At 40.5% G+C, this 15,117-nt stretch overlaps 1 protein-coding gene across 3 annotated transcripts in view; it reads left to right on the plus strand.

The window, feature by feature from the left end:
• Positions 1-677: 677 nt before the first annotated feature.
• Positions 678-15,117, plus strand: part of TRPM2 (transient receptor potential cation channel subfamily M member 2) — a 419,555-nt gene continuing 405,115 nt past the window's right edge. For 2 of the 3 annotated variants that reach the window (XM_072120992.1, XM_072120993.1), the window contains exon 1: positions 684-1,084. The gene's annotated coding sequence lies outside the window, so the exon portion shown is untranslated. Of the gene's footprint in view, positions 1,085-15,117 lie in introns of all 3 variants that reach the window. The other variant, XR_011849388.1, reaches the window with a different exon arrangement.

Raw genomic sequence — 15,117 nt, forward strand, 5'->3', positions numbered from 1 at the left:
GACTTATCTTATCTCCTCCCACAAAACAGTAGCCCCGATCCCCTGATGATGCTGGTGCTCCGGCGAAACATGTCGGGGGGGGGGGGGAGGGCTCGTGTTTGGTTTTTAGAGAATCACAGTGGTTAATAAGTAGGGTCGCTGCAGAGATCCACTATTCCAGACACTACGATTGAGTAGCTACTCAGCCGGTCATACTTGCATACGAAAAATTTTTCTCACTTAGGACAGTTTTGAAAATCCCATTTTGAAAGTTATACCCCTAAATTAAAATATATTAAGCAAATGGAGTGCATTTTGACAACACAGTTGTTTTCCAAAAATTAATTTGGATAGGTGGTGCAATGTGAAAACTGCAATTTTTACATAGAATTGACTGATAACTTAAAAGGTTCTGAACATATGTTCCAGATTTGTAAATCAAAGATTGATTTACAATGGATGTTGCAATAATAGTTTATCAATTAACAATTTTTATACAGATACAACATTGTATTGTGAAATAATATATGTTATATCCTGTCACAGTGAATGTCAGCTTTCTATGCATCATACTAATCATAATCATTGTTTGGTTACTTAGAGAACAGGTCTGTTAGAAATTAACTTTAAGCAATGTCTGCACCTTTAAAACGTTGCAATGGATACCTCATCGTTAGATACCTCATCTGCAGGGATGAGATTGCATATCTAGTACAGTGCAGCAAACTCAGCAGGAAATGCGTGTGATATACTTTAAATTCCTTAGACTTAATGGATATTTATTTTATTAGCTAAATACGTGGCTCTCTATAATGTGCTACATATCTATTCTCATCTGCAGTTTCCAGTGCAGCTACTTCAATGCTTGAATCTACTGCAGTATCTGATGCTTCTGGACTTCTGCCAAAACCATCCTTAAAATGCAGCATTTTGAAGAACATCTGAGCTAATGCGTCTGAGAAGCACTTTCTTCCCTATTAACCCTTTTTTCCATTTTTACAAAGAACCATTGTGGAGGGGGAAAAAAATCTGTAGTTTAAATGCAGGCATGACAGACATGCAGCTCATTCATACTGTATCTCGGATGACAGAAGACTACTGAAAGGTAGGACCCGATTCTTACACATAACAAATAGACATCCAAATGATATCTCGGTGCAGGCCTTATGTTATTTACATCTTATTTAGCATTTGTTAGCAAAATGGCCATAATGACTGTAATTATTTACTCCATTCCATTATTTTCATTTTCTTGTATTATACCATGCAAAGTAAAATATAATATCATGCAAATGCACAAACGAGTTAAATAAAGAAATGTATTGTGAAATATTCAGTTATTTTATTTGTTGAGATTGTGCTACTCTAAATTTATCAGAAGTGGACATTCCAATTTTATGAAGTTATGGCATGTCAGTGACATGTGCAATTATAAATTATTGTCAGTGAACAATATTGTTTGGATATTCCTTCAATTTATAAACAGCAGAGGCTTGATTTGGAAAATGCTGAACAAGGCAAATTATTAGAAGGCCACAATTTCAATTCCTTCAATGTTTTTCTAAGCATTGCAGCACCTGTGCAGTGAAAATTTAGAAGATGTAGTTCTTCATCAGTGCTCTGGACTCTTCTTATTTTAGGTATGTGGGGTTCACAAGTTGAACGTACACCATAATTTTGAATGTCTCACTACCTTGGATATTCTACTTTCTTTGGCAATTTTAAACATGCAAATGTTTTTCAAGGCAAAGCATAGTTTGTAGAAAAGATCAAAAGTATATTTAAACAGTTATTATGATTTTATGAAGGCATGGCATAGTTGTGCAATAAGAATCAGAATAACCATTTAAATATACTATTGTTCTTTTACTATTCTTCAGACTTTGTACTGTCTTGATACATTTTCAAAGAAGAAAGTAGAACATAAAAGGTAGAGAGAAAAAAAGTGACAACAGTACTATAAAGTATCTTACTACCAAAAATCTATAAAATGTAATTACAGTTTGTTAGCCCTTTGACCCTACTTTTACGTTATGCTTGTAGGAAAGAGAGATTATAACACTAGTAGAAACAAAATAGTTAAAGTCTCCTATAAAAAAAAAATATAACTCCATATATAACTGGCATATTAATTCTGGAATTAAATTTTCAATTTTTGATGTGTATCAGTACTGATGTACTGTGTGTTGCTCCTTAGAACATTTATAAAGAAAATATTAATATCAATATGATCAATATCATTATTATCTTTATTATTAACAACAATTATCTTTTGAAATCCGAGTAAATGATAATCTGTTTTGGTAGAGCAAGACAGAATTCAGTTTATAGAAGTATGTAGTATTATATAGAAATCTATTGATAAGGGGTTAATAGACAATCCAAGACAGAGCTTGCTGGAGCAAAATTTTAAGTTATTGGGGCACATTTACTTACCCGTCCGTCCAGAAAGTGCATTGTCCGATGATTATGCAGTCTGTCGCGACTCACCAAGAACGGGCGCCAGATATCTTGCATGTGTCGCTTCCCCGCTAAGGTCCGATGGAGTTCACCTTCTTACTGGTGCATGTAAGTGCTTTATCTTGAGACACAATTTGAAAGTTAAATCCCGTGCTCAGGCCCGCCTCCCAATTTCTGTTGCATGAAAGCCAGTGCAGCGACACAATCCCGATAGGCCAAAAAGAGAAAAAGAGTAAGTGTGTAAAGGCTGAAAAATCAATAAACTTTATTACAATTCATATACAATGATCAACAAATCCTACATGCATGATTAAAAACATTTAAAAGTGTACAAAAACACATACATACAACAAAGTCGGTCAGAGTCTGGTTACCGAGACCCACATGCGGCCACAGGTCAACACAAAAATAAGTGGATGCAATACCCTCACAAAGATGAAATGCAAATGGAGCCCTAAAAACTCTACCTGATCACTGTCCTGAGGAGATATGAGAAATAGGTCAAATCCAGATGCTCAAAAAGAGCCAGATTAGAATCCTGTACAAAGCCCAGGACGGAAATAAAACTGGTCGGTAAAGCAAAAATTATCAGGGAACAAGAGTAATCCCATGAGGTCAGAACAGAGCAGAGCCCAAGTCATCAAATTTGCTATGCATAAGAACCCAAGTGGGAGGAGGGAGAGCTAGGTCATAGACCTGTGGCCGAAGGCACCCCACGCGTTCCGTCGCTTAGTTGCGACTTCCTCAGGGGTAAGTGCCTTCTGATCCGTGGAGCCTACCTTATGTGTCCCAAGGAGATCCCCAGCCTCCAATCGCTGACGTTGACTGAGTGTAAGCACCTGTGTGTAAAGTCCAAGCATGGCGAGATTGCCGCGAGACCAGCAAACTTTCGTGCATGCGCATCGATCATTGTAACTCACGGCGATGGTTACAGTGAATCCTGGTATCTTATGCGCATGCGTACTTAGTTGGTACATATTGATGCTGGTGCGACTGGATGAAGTGACAAATTGTGCACTAAAGATTGCGTGCATTAAAGATTGGATGAGGCAACAAAAAATGTGCATGCGTGCAAATACAGATAGTGATAATGAATATGTAATGTTAAGCGCTTGCGTGCTCAATCTGCAAGTATTGATGCTGGTGCAGCTGGGTAGAACGGCGAATTATGCACATGCGTACAATACAAAGCCGTGATAGTCTACCATTTTATATATTCAAACAAGATACAGATGGATAGTGTGGTTCTATCATTCTCCGTTCCTACTCACAGTAATAAGATCTATCTCGTGGTCACATGCTCTGCTCGTGATGCGTTCATAGCGACGCTAGCACAAACGGGGGGCTCAGCCCGATCGTATATGCGTTTAGAGGGAAACGCGAAAGGTAATCAGGCCCGATGTCTTGTATTGTTTAAATGCAAGACACCGTGTCCTGGTTATCGGTAGCATGCGTTTCTCTAGAAATACTTATGAATGTAACACTAGTGGAACGAGTGACCGAGGCCAAATTGAGTTTCCCATCCACCAATACCCCCAAGTCTTTTTCAGCTCCAGTTTTATGAAGTGATTGATTTTTTAGAACATAAATAATACTTTTAGTTTCCATGGCCAAGTCCATAACTTTACATATATATACATTAAACCTCATCAACCATTTCTCTCCCCACCCCTCAAGCTTCTACAAATCCTTCTGTAATATTAAACTACCGACCTCAATAGTTATTACTTTACACAGCATAGTATCATCTGAATGAACAAGTTTTAATTTTATATGGAGTTGGTGCATGTACAAGATCCACATTTGTCTCACATTTTCTTAAAGTTCTATTGCACTTAAAAATCTATTGCTTTAAAATCAGCTGTCTTCTAGGAAAAGAGAGAATGCATTGACACAAACTGAAGTACCAGAATATTGGTGGGAGGATCCATGTAGGGCAAGAAATCAAATGTAAGTCTAAAAAACTGAGAAAATAGAGTAAAATCAGTTCATATAACTACTTTTATTGTTATCATGTCATAAGAATACTCTGAGATATTGGATACAATTCATATATTGTATATACTGCATATACTGAAATATAAGCCAAGTTTTTCAGCACAAAAAATGTACCAAAACCCCCAAACTCAGCTTATATTCAGGTAAAAAAAAAAAACAAAAAAACAAAAAACAAAAAAACAGTAGTCACCTTTCCTACACCCCCGGGACCTCTCCTGTGTTCCAGCAGCAGACTCGTGGGTGTTGGCCATGCATACATTATGATGTCTGCTGTAGCTGACATCATACTGTGTGTGGGGCCAGCATGGGACCAGTCATGACAAGCGCACACACTATGATGTATACAGCGCATACGAAGACAGGCTGGCTACATACTAGAGGCTGGCTTGACTATATACTGAGAGCATGGGCTGACAGACTATATATGCGGGGGGGGGGGGGGGGCGGTGTTTGCTATCTATATACTGGGTGGAAGCTGTGACCAATGCATTTACCACTCTAGACGTATACTCGAGTCAATAGGTTTTCTAATTTTTTCAGTGATAAAATTAGGTAATTCGGCTTATATTCCGGCCGGTATATATATATATGTATATATATATATATATATATATATATATATTATATACACACACACACATACAAACATACTCACACACACAAAAATGCACAGTTGCCTGCCAACAAAATCTGGCTTGGTTCTATGTAGTCAATAAATAAAATGGCAGCACTCCAAAATTTGTGAAACAAAAGCAGCAGACTTTGTTCCATAGTGCTACGTTTCAGCTTCATCTGAAGCCTTTCTCAAGTCAAAAACCTTTGGCTTTGGCTTGAAAAAGGCTTCAGATGAAGCTGAAACGTAGCACTGTGGAATAAAGTCTGCTGATACACTTATTAACCACCATCCACAAGAGCCATTGTCTGTTGGCTGCTGTCGCAGTAAGCAACCAATCACAGCTAAGCTTTTAGCAACCAATCACTGCTCATTTTTTATTTTGTCACAGTTCATTAATATAAGCACTGATCTTTGACAATTTACTATAGGCAATGATTGTAAGACAGGTTATGTGTGAGATAATTTTTTTTTTTAGTATACAAAAACAATACAATTATATTCAAGACATATTATCCCTATAACAACATAACATTCAATAGAAATTACAAACAATCTTAGATATTTCTTTATCCACCCACCCTCGATCCCTCCCTCGTGGCTGACAGATTATCATTTATGCCATTTCCTACTAATCTAAAAAAAAAAAAGACAAAAAAAAGGAAAAAAAAGGGAAACCCAGTTGGCAACCTACTATAGTTTAACATGGTCTATTTATCCATTCCTCTAAAACCTTTTCTGGCTTAATGCCTTTCTCCAATGCCTCCTGTCGCTCTACATAACACAGAAGATCTAGTCTTATCTTCCATTCCTTTACCTTAGGTGGTTCCCTATTCTTCCAGAAATATAAAATTAACTTTCTTGATAGTAAAAGTCCTTTTAATACACAACGGGTATGACTTGGTGATGCCAAAATACCCATTTTTGAGCCCAATACACACACCTGTATATTCCATGGAATGTCACACTTAAGTATTGACTGCAGTCTATCTACTACCCCCAGGCAGTAACGATAAAGCTTTCGACAATTCCAGAGCATATGTGTGAGATCTACATGAATCCAGTCACACCTGGGACATTTTTCTTCCTTCTTATTCCCAAATTGATTCAATGTTTTTGGTGTGTAATGCACCCTATGTACTGTATTATAAACAATTGTGAAACAATGCGGGACAAATTTTTTGTAGTTTTGTTAATCGTGCCCAATAAATCCACCCACTCTGCCACTGTTAGATCTGGCACATCCTTCTTCCACTTCTCATAACATGTCTTTGCAGGAGGGATATTCCCATTCATTACCAACACCTTATTAAGCTACCGAAGAAAAAGGGCTTCTACTGGCACACACTGAAGGCGTTCCTCAGCTGGGCGTAGAAAAACCAGTCCTTTGACTCCAGGCCAAAATCCACAGCCAGATGTTCATAAGACTTCAAAATCCCCTGTGTCATAACCTGATGTATAAAGATTAACCCTCTATCTTGTAGAACCCTTGAATAGACCATCGGAACTAAAGTAAATTTTTTAAATCCCCACAACGATGATATCCTTAAATAACCTTTACACCCTATTCTTGTTTTAATCATTTCCCATACCCACTGCATTAAGGCACAAATAGGAAATTGGGCTCTAAATTCTACCAAGTGAAAAACCTCCATTTATCACTCCCCATATATCATAAATTTTTACTAAATCATATTTTTTCCCTACTATATAGGCTATTATTTCCCTATCACTATCAATAATGTTTTCCCATTGTGCAGCCAAAACATAACAAAAAAGGTCAGGGATCGCTAATCCCCCCTTTTCTGTCCGTGCATATAATTTCTCTAGCTTTATACGTGCCCCTTTTCCATTCCATTAAAAATCTAACAAAAGAGAATCCAACGTCCCAAATAATTATTTTTGAATAATCTCTGGGCTGTTTTGAAAGAAAAACAGATTGGGGCAGATTTACTTACCTGGTCCGGTCGCGATCCAGCGGCGCATTCTCCAACGCTGATTCAGGTTCTGCCGGGATTCACTAAGGTCGTGCGCCCTATGTCCACTAGGTGTCGCTGGTGCGCTGAAGTCCACCGGAGTTCACCTGCTTCTCCTCGGTGTATGTGAGTGCTATTTTTGCGTCACAATTTTTTTTTTTTATTCTGCGGTTTTTCCGAATCCGTTGGGATTTTCAACGGCCACGCCCCTCGATTTCTGTCACTTGAAAGCCGCGCCGATGTGCCACAATCCGATCCCCTGCACCCTTAGTAAATGTGCCCCAATCTGTGGCAATACCATCATTTTAAAAACTACTATCCTCTCAGCTAACTATAGGTTCATCTTTTTCCAAATTATCAACCCTTTCCTTAAACTTGAGATTAGAGGTTTGACATTGAGCTCCATATAGTCTCTGGGATCTTTACTGATAATTCCCAAATATCGCAGCTTTCTCATCACCGGAAGTAATTTACCGATGGCGTACTATCAAGTGGATAATATAAGGATTCCCCCAATTTATTTAAATTCCAGAGAATTTTTCAAATATTTCTATCCGCTCAATTACTACCTTTAAACCCTGTTCTGAATGATCCAAGAACAGGAGCAGGTCATCCACATATAACAAAAGTCTAACTTCCCTTGTCCCCATACAAACCCTTTCAGTTCTTTAGAAGCCCTGATACTGCATGCTATTGGTTCTAATGCCACTGCAATTAGTAGGGGGGACAGAGGGCATTACTGCCTAGTTCCCCTATAAAGCTGCCATGATACTGATGCCTTACCATTTATACTTATTCTAGCGGAGGCCCTGTTGTAGAGCAATTTAACTCATGTAATAAACTGAGCCCCAAATCCCATCCTTTCCAGGACATCCCAAATGTAGTCACTTGACGCGGTCAAAAGCTTTAACCACCACTCACGTCCCAGTTGTCTCACATGGAGTCTGTAAATACCACCACATAAGTGAGATGTTTTTTCTGACCGATCTCCCCAGCATGAACCCAAACTTATCATTATGCACCACTGATCGCACAACCTTTTGCAATCTGGTTGCAAGTATTTTTGCTAACATTTTATAATCTGAATTCAGCAGGGGGATCGGTCTGTATGAGTCCAGTTCCTGTGGACATTTCCCTTCCTTCAAAATTAAAACAATAATTGTCTATATAATGGATTGTGGCAACAGGCCCTCCGAGAATGAGTGGTTGTATACCCTCAACAACAGGGGGAGTAATATTTCCCCATATTGAATAAATACCTCTGGTGGAATTCTATCAGAGCCCACAGCTTTCCCCCTAGTCAAGTTCCTCAGCACATCCCCCAATTCTTCCAGACTCAAAGGGCTCTCCAACATTTCTCTTTCTTTGAGAGACAAACAGGGAACAGGGACTGAATGCAGAACCTCGCTCAATCCTTCCTGAGTCTCTCTCCGAGGAATACAACTTTAAAAAAAAAAAAGTATTAACTTTCCCTTGATTCCTTCATGTGTTACTAATACTCCATTCCTACCCTTAACCGCTCCTATTTTGCTCCTCAAGTTTTGACTTTTCAATATATTTGATAGTTGTTTCATAGATGAATATTGCCCCAATATTGCCTAAGATCTTCCTGTGCCTCTAACATGTCTGTCTATTTTCATCCGTAGGGTTCTTCACAATTTCCCCTTCCAGGTCTGATCCCTTATATTTTAGTAGTTGCAGGGTCCTATTTTTTTCCTTTTTTAGTAGACTAATCTGATCACGAATCAAACTCCTTAGGTATGAATTCAATGTGTCCCAGACCACTCAAATGTCTACATCCCCAAGTTTCTACTAAGAAAGAACTGGATTTCTCTATTAAGATCGATCTTATCTTTCACACGACCAAACCACTTTATAAAACGTGACCTTTGTAATGTAAGACAGACCGGGGAGTGGTCGGATAGACCACTTGCACCAAATGTTATACCATCTACCACATCAATAACCACTTAATTTACCAGGACCAGGTCTATCCTTGTGAGAGTCTTGTAAGACTTTGAGTAACATGTGAAGGCTTACCTGTCAGGGTTTCTCTCTCTCCATACATCTCTATATCCCAGCTCATTGATTAATCTACCAAACAATGTGTCAGGGCGTGGCACTATAGGTGTATGAAGATTTCTACCCTTTAACCTGTCTAACCCCTCATTAACCACAAAATTGAAATCCTCTATTAAAAATATGGGTATCTCTTCATATTTTCTCAATTTCTTCACAGTGTTCACTAGAGCAGTGATTTTCAACTAGTGTGCCGCGACACATGGTTGAGTGTGCCGCGGGGAAAGTTCCCCGAACTATGGTGCCCCTGTGTTGCTGTGCCCCCCCGCCCCCGTGTTTCTGCCCCCATACTTAACTACAAGCCCCGCGTCGGCTATCCGCCCATCTTCTGTAGCTCCTGCACCGCGAAGCCCATGTCACGTGACTGACGCGACCTGACGTCAGGTCGCGTAAGTCACATGAACAGAGGCGCGCGGTGCAGGAGCTACAGAAGAAGGGCGGATCGCCATTAGGAGTGAAGGTACGCGGAAGAAGACATCAAGGTTAATATAAGGTTATTATTTGTATAGGGAAGGCAGCTAGGGTCTTTTTTTTATTAGTAAAGGGGGGCCTCTAGGGCTTTTAATTAGTAAAGGGGGGCCTCTAGGGCCTTTTAATTAGTAAAGGGGGGCCTCTAGGGCCTTTTAATTAGTAAAGGGGGGGCCTCGGGGGCCTTTTAATTAGTAAAGGGGGGCCTCTAGGGCCTTTTAATTAGTAAAGGGGGGGCCTCTAGGGCCTTTTAATTAGTAAAGGGGGGGCTCTAGGGCCTTTTAATTAGTAAAGGGGGGGCCTCTAGGGCCTTTTAATTAGTAAAGGGGGGGCTCTAGGGCCTTTTAATTAGTAAAAGGGGGCCTCTAGGGCCTTTTAATTAGTAAAGGGAGGCCGCTAGGGGCTCTTAATTAGTAAAGGGAGGCAGCTAGGGGCTCTTAATTAGTAAAGGGAGGCCGCTCGAGTCTTTTAATTAGAAAAGGGAGGCCGCTAGGGGCTCTTAATTAGTAAAGGGAGGCTGCTAGAGGTTTTTATTAGTAAAGGTAGGCCTTTTATGACTGTTTTAGTGTTATTTTGTGCTATTTTGGTTGTTGGTGTGTCCCAGGATTTTTTAAGTATAAAAAGTGTGCCGCAGCTCAAAAAACATTGAAAATCACTGCACTAGAGTGTCTACTGAGGCCGCGGGAGGAAGGTAAATTCCCACAAAAACCATTTCCAATCCATTTAGAGAACCATGTATAATCACATATCTATCACTTCTATCAATTTTAACCTCCTTTTCCTGAAAATTTACTTTATTACAAATCATTATGCTCACCGGACGGGCAAAGGAAGAGAAGATTGCATGATAATAGTGGCTCAACCAGGGATTTAACAATTTCTTGCAAGTTTCATCTAGCAAGTGCGTTTCCTGAAAACAGATCACATCCGGCTGGTAGGAATAGCTTAAATCAAACACTGCTTTCCTTTTTAGCCTATCATTTAAACCATGCACATTCCAGGATAGTATTTTGATCATTCTACTTTATATAAAAGTTACCAACAAACAGTAGTACTTATCAGAATATGAAATTATTCCCTTTGTCAACCCCCTGTCCATTTTCCCTTCCTTTTTCTTTCCACCTGGGGAGTTTCCTCCCTCAGATCCAATTGTACCAATAGTCAATCTTACCAGAAAAAAACTTGGATATCAATTAGATTAGAATTTGTCAACTTTACAACCTCTTAATTACAATACTGGTGTGAGCAATTTATCTACCCATCAATCTTAACAATAAATTAGCACAGGAGGAGGGAGAAAAACAAAAAGAAGAATGTCAGTATGCATGTAGTTACATACAGAGCACATAAGCAGTCAGTAGATCCACTAGTAAATATTAAAAGTAAACCAGAAATCAGACCCCAAGAGAGGTTAATGCAAGTCCATAGAGTTCCAGAGGAAAAATGTGCAACACCCTCGCCGATACAAGGCAGAGGAGTGGTTGCGAATACGTCCCATCATGTAGCTTGCAGCCTGTGTAGGGTCTGATTAACCTCACAGCATCTCACTACATAACACTAGATAATACAGACGAGCACTGCAGTGGGAGATCCTGCCTGGTAAGGCAGGAGTTAATTATTTCCTGTGATGTAATATGTGTCAGCCAATCACATGTGTTACACTCTGTTTCTGTGAGCTGAGATGTAATTGGAGGAGTAGCCACCACCTGGCCAGTGGGTGTAACAAAACCGTGGTCAGGAAAGTTGTAGAAAGAGAGTCAGACCCAGGAGTCTGAAGAAGAGAGAGCAAACAGTTAGCTGAGCAGTAGCTCAGAAGCAGACTGGAGTTAATCCAGTACAGACTCTGCGGAGTCTGTGCAGCTAGCATACCAGACCAGAGCAGGAAGAGCCTAGCCCCTGCCTGAAGAGTGGAACTAATAGCTAGTATAGTGAGGAAAGGGGTATCATCCTACCTTTAAGGGTGATACCTGAAGCAACTCAGGACAAGCTGAAGCATCCTTCCAGGACACAGCTACCTCCCAGCCTGCCCTCTGCATCCAGGCTGGTGATCTACATCCTGTGGCTCCCTCCAACTGCATCTCAGCAATCCACCATTCTGTTAAGGCACGTTGCTGCGGTTCCTGTCGGTTCCAATAAAGAACTGTAAGTTGTTTTTGTTCAACCTCTGCCTCCGTCTGGTCCCTGCTACTACGGCTGCCATCATCACAGGCACCCTATACACTACACTGGGATTCATACTCCAGACACCAAAGGGTTGCCCCAGGGAGAACCGCTATAGCAGCCTCTCCCTCATCATTTCTTGCCAACACCACCCTGCTGGAGACCTGCCAGGCTGTAGGACAGCCCTCCGGTTCCCTCATACCAAGCACACTAGCTTTCCTAGGCCGCAACCGCCAGCCACTCAGGTACTGCGGGCCCCGGCTGACTCCAGGCCCCAAGAAAAGGCTAGGCCCCGGTGGGGACATTGCAAATGCAATTTAGTTAGTACTCTGCACATGCATATGTCTCTATGTAGTCAATGTATGCTAGAGACTATTCACTATAGCGGAAAGTCCTGATGATTGGTTGGTTAATACAAAAACACATGCATGAATGAAGAAGATGTTAGTGCGATTCCCTTGAGATAAGATAGACCATTAATCTTGTGTGAGGTAATATGTGAAGTAATATGTTGAGTAATATGATAGATAGATATTGTAGATAGAGAGACATACAATAGGATAGACAAATACAGATAGACAGACATATATATTGTAGGGGTTAATCTCAAACTTGGGGGTTGGCAATGACAAAGCTCTCATAGACAGCAGTATTCAAGTTGAAACTGATGCTGGTATTTTTTTGTAAGAAATGCACAAACAGAACATCAAACAAAATCCTTGCCTTTCTGGCTAACTACACATCTTGCGGCCCTCACTATCCACTGGAGGCTCTTCCCTGCCAGCATTAAAAATACTTTCAGCAACACTGTAGATCTTTTATTTAATATAAAAGTAAAAAAACATAACGGTACATAACACAAACCAAACATAATATACAATATATACAAAATCTATACAATAACTTACCTGCTGGTCCAGCCACATTTACTCCTAGCAAAAACAATAACTTAAAATACACCGAAATGAATAAACACCAAATACCACAGCCCCCACCCAACCTATTATCACATCCTGAACCAGCAACACTGTATCACTCACATGTGGCTGTCAGCCCAGCTTCTGTGTCTCCAGGTAGAGAGTGCCTTCTGAGTGTACCACACTCTTCTTTAACCCCTTAACGCTCTGCGCCGTAGCTCTACGGCGCAGAGGTATAAGGGATGTATGAAGAGGGCTCACGGGCTGAGTCCTCTTCATACAGAGGTGGGGGTTTTTGCATTTTGCACAAAACCCCCACCGCTAATAACCGCGGTCGGTGCTTGCACCGATCGCGGCTATTAACCCTCTAAACGCCGCCCGCAAAGTCGCGGGCGGCGTTTAAAAGACGGCGGCGCGCGGGCGCCGCCATCTTTTTTTCGATCGCCACGCCCCCGAACGTCATCGGGGGGCGGCGATCGGTTACCATGGTAGCCTCGGGTCTTCTCTTGACATGAGGCTACATGGTTTATGCAGGTTCGTTACAATGAGCCAGTGGCTCATTGTAATGTAAGACCTGCAAAAACGCCATATATTGCAATACTGTAGTATTGCAGTATATGGTAGGAGCGATCTGATCATCTAGGGTTAATGTACCCTAGATGGTCTAAAAAATAGTGAAAAAAAAAAGAAAAAAAAAGTTTAAAAAATAAAAAAAATTAATAAAATATTAAAAGTTCAAATCACCCCCCTTTCCCTAGAACGGATATAAAACATAACAAACAGTAAAAATCACAGACATATTAGGTATCGCCGCGTCCCAAAATGCCCGATCTATCAAAATATAAAAACGGTTACGGCCGGCGGTGACCTCCGAGGCGGGAAATGGCGCCCAAATGTCCGAAATGCGACTTTTACACCTTTTTACATAACATAAAAAATGAAATAAAAAATGATCAAAATGTCGCACAGACCTCAAAATGGTAGCAATGAAAACATCGCCTCATTTCGCAAAAAATGACCCCTCACACAGCTCCGTGCGCCAAAGTATGAAAAAGTTATTAGCGTCAGAAGATGGCAAAAAAATTTTTTTCTTTTTTGTACACATTCGTTTAATTTTTGAAAATGTATTAAAACACAATAAAACCTATATAAATTTGGTATCACCGCGATCGCACCGAACCAAAGAATAAAGTAGGCGTGTTATTTGGAGCGAAGAGTGAAAGTCGTAAAAACTGAGCCCACAAGAACGTGACGCACGTGCGTTTTTTTTTCAATTTTTCCACATTTGGAATTTTTTTTCAGCTTCGCAGTACACTGCATGTTAAAATAAATAACATTACGGGAAAGTAAAATTTGTTACGCACAAAATAAGCCCTCACACAGGTCTGTACACGTAAAAATGAAAAAGTTATGGATTTTTGAAGTTGGAGAGCGAGAAATTAGCCGAAAAACCCTCCGTCCTTAAGGGGTTAAGTGATTGCACACCTGGTGCATCTTTAGACCTATTAGAATGCGGAAGCTTTGGTCTGGAGCGGTGATTCCACTTCTCTACTCCAGCAACAAGAGTCGTGTACCAGGTCTTCCAAGAGACCAACACATAGGAGCTTCACACAGCTTCCCGGTGTGATCTAGTCCACATTCTGGTCACTGTGATGCACATAACTATAGATTGGCGAATTTGTTAAAATTCAGTTTGACACGATTTGCTGAATTTTTCAAAAAAATTTTCAAAAAAATTCGATTCGACCCAAATCATGGCAAATCACATTAAAAAAACGGGTATTTCCTGACTGCAGAGAGCCTGTAGCATGTTGTAGAACGTTGTGGCATGTTTAAATATGCATTGGTCTTCAAATAATGCTGTGTTTTAGTATGACACGCACATAACCGCCGCCGCTCTTAGAATCGCTTCACTCTTCAATTCCATGTGCACTTACATAGGGCAACGTCACCAAATAAGTGAAGCAGGAAAACAGCCTGACAAGGTAACATCTGTGCCAGGTCAAAATGACTGAGCTGAGTGCCAAGATCCCACTCTAACATCAAAGAGTGCACTCTTTTTCCATTGACATCAGATAATTCCATAGATTACGACAGAACCTGTTCTGTTAAACGCGGATACATGTAGAAACCCCCCAATAGAGTGCAGAGGGTGTCGGCAATAATTCTGCATTGACGTCACTGATCATTTTTCCCTTCATTTTGTCCGTCAGTGTTCGCTTTCAGTCGGTCAATACAGACCGACACTGGATCCAAAACAGAGATGACCAGTAAATGGTATACTTGCATGTCCTGTGTGTTCTGTATCCACTCCTGCTTTTGGCTATCAATCCTAAGGCTTTTTATTTCTTCTGACAGATAAAACGAAGGGGGAAACTAAACATAGTGGCAATGCCATAGAGCGATGGAGGGTGAAAACAGCTTTATGGAAATCACAGGGTGTTCGAGGGAGACAGTGGTCAGTTGG

The sequence above is a fragment of the Engystomops pustulosus genome, chromosome 8 (genome assembly GCF_040894005.1).
Source record: "Engystomops pustulosus chromosome 8, aEngPut4.maternal, whole genome shotgun sequence".
Lineage (NCBI taxonomy): Eukaryota > Metazoa > Chordata > Amphibia > Anura > Leptodactylidae > Engystomops > Engystomops pustulosus.